Consider the following 2,370-nt stretch of genomic DNA (forward strand, 5'->3'; position numbering starts at 1 on the left):
CTATAAAAGGAAAGAGCTGAGCACTGGGAAAGGCAGCCTGCGCCCTGCCAATGCCGCATGGCTGCTTTCAGCCTAGGCTGAGAAAATCTATTTTGGGGAGTCTCTGACTTTAGGAGAAGGCACAAGAAGGATGCGTGGCAAGTAAACAGCACCTTTCACCCAGTGCCTTGGTAAATGAAATGACCCAGGGATAGAACCCAGGCGTCCTGATACCCCCAGCTTCCCTGATCTAATGCCCTAGATCTCACTCCCCACCCAGAAGTCCCGACCCTCCTAGCTCCCTGCTCTATATACCCAACATGACCCCTACTGGAATTGAAGCACAGGGCACTAGAGGTTAACCTCTTCTCTTCTTACTATGCAGGGTGTGGGCAAGGGGAAGAATGGCATGTGCCAGCTGGTTCCAGCCCAGTCCCTCCAGAGGGGCTCAGGAGCACTGACTAGGAGCTCCGGGTGATGATGTGCTGTGGGGCAAGCCCAGGGCACCCAGCCCAGGGCCAGCTGTGGTGCTGATATGGCCCCATGTCTCTTGATCGAGCTGCAGAACCAGATCTTGAGCTGGGGGATCGATGTGGTTCCCTTGGGGTCATCACTTTGCACCAGCAAGGTTGGGCCTTGGGTAGGCAGCGAGCTATTGGATGGGGGCTGGCCCAAGAGGACCTTAAAGCTCTGCTGACACCAGAGCAGCATTCGGCATCCCGGGAAAGGTCTCCAACCAGGGGCAGTGCCAAAGCAAGACCCCACGACCACCTGCCCAGAGTTTGGGCTCTGTGGCCTGTTCAGCCTCTCTGCTCAACTCCCACAGCCCACCTCCCCTCAGCCAGCCACTCCTGCCTGCCCAGGAACTTGATCAGAGCTGGTGCCCCTAGAGGGAAAAGGCCCTATGTCCCATTCCCGGAACCTCATGCCCAGCCAGTGCCCCCAGTCTGCAGCCAGATCGCAGCCAGCGCTGCCTAGAGGGGAAGGCCATGTACCTCATTCTCTCTCTTTTCTATTTGCTTTTGAAAGGGCAGGCTCCACACACCATCATCCACGGAGTCTCAGGGCCAGGATTCCTTTCCAGGAGCCATTTTACCCCTAAAGGAAGAGCCCCAACCCCACCAGTGTCCCTTTTAACCCTGTGCCCTCTAAGTCTAAACACAGGACCCCACCTAAACCTGCTGGGAGCTCCCCACCCACATGAGCTGCTGTGTTTGCAGGCTCTCTCCCCCCTGCTCCCCAGCCCCCCTCTGCCTGCTGCCTCCCACTGGATGGGGTGCAGTGCTATTGCCCTGCAGCCTTGACCTGAAAAGGCTCCCCTCTTCCCAATGAGCTGAAAACCACAGCCCATCTTCTCTCTGTACTCATCTCTAGTATGTGTGAGGTGCGGGGGGCGGGGTGGCACGGCCCTGCAGGCAGGTGGAAAGGGGGCTTCGCTAGCTCTGCTCCTCAGCTGTGGCTGGAATCTGGGAGCCAGATGACTCAGAGTGCATCACTGCTGCGTCACCTCCTGGTGGAGAGAGGGGACCAAGGGTGGGGTTGCTGATCCCAAGCCCATCTGTTCTGGGAGCCTGCTGGGCCCTTTCATCCCCCTCCCCCCTCGGTGTTTCATTCAGGATCTGAATCAAGCAACTAAAAAGAGAAATCTGGAGGCTAAAAATAGCTCTGGAGTCCGTGTGATTTAGACAGTGGCTCAGCGACTCAGCCCCATAACAGCCAGTCACTGCCAGAGCCAGGCCGGGGGAGGGGATAGGCAGTGCCAGCCAGCTGGCAACAGGACAGGGGGACATTGCCTTCTCTCCCAGCCAGACACCAGAGCTCACACCAAGGGGAGCTCAGCATGGTCAGGCATGGACCTCGTGCACTGACATGGAATGACTAACAGTGACACACGCTCCACTAGGAACCAATGCACCAACATGTAGTAGCATACACTGACACACAAGCTGTCATGCAGTGACATACAACACATGCTGAGAGTCACTGGCTTGTGAGTCATTACACAGACACATACCCATATGCCGGCCATTACATGCCACCACACAGGCACAGGCAGGATGCTATCCCCACACACGCTTGTAGCACCATAGAAATGACAGGCCCTGTATCCCAATCCCCCGCCGACCGCCCCGAGCCAGCCAGACCCCCCTTCCTGGGACTGGATCACAGCTGGTGCCCCCTAGTGGGGAAAGGCTCCATATCCCATTGCCTGCCCCCAAGCCAGCCAGTCCTTGGCCGGATCTGGGCTGGCACCCCTAGAGGGGAAAGGGCTCATGTCTAGGCCTTGGCTAGCTCTACCTGGGAGCTGCCCTCATTTCCGGACTCCTTTTATCAGGCGCTGGTGAATGTCCTGATGATGCTCCAGTGCTGAGGACGATTTTCCAGGTAACT

Source organism: Gopherus evgoodei, chromosome 7 (genome assembly GCF_007399415.2).
Source record: "Gopherus evgoodei ecotype Sinaloan lineage chromosome 7, rGopEvg1_v1.p, whole genome shotgun sequence".
In the NCBI taxonomy this organism is placed as follows: Eukaryota; Metazoa; Chordata; order Testudines; family Testudinidae; genus Gopherus; species Gopherus evgoodei.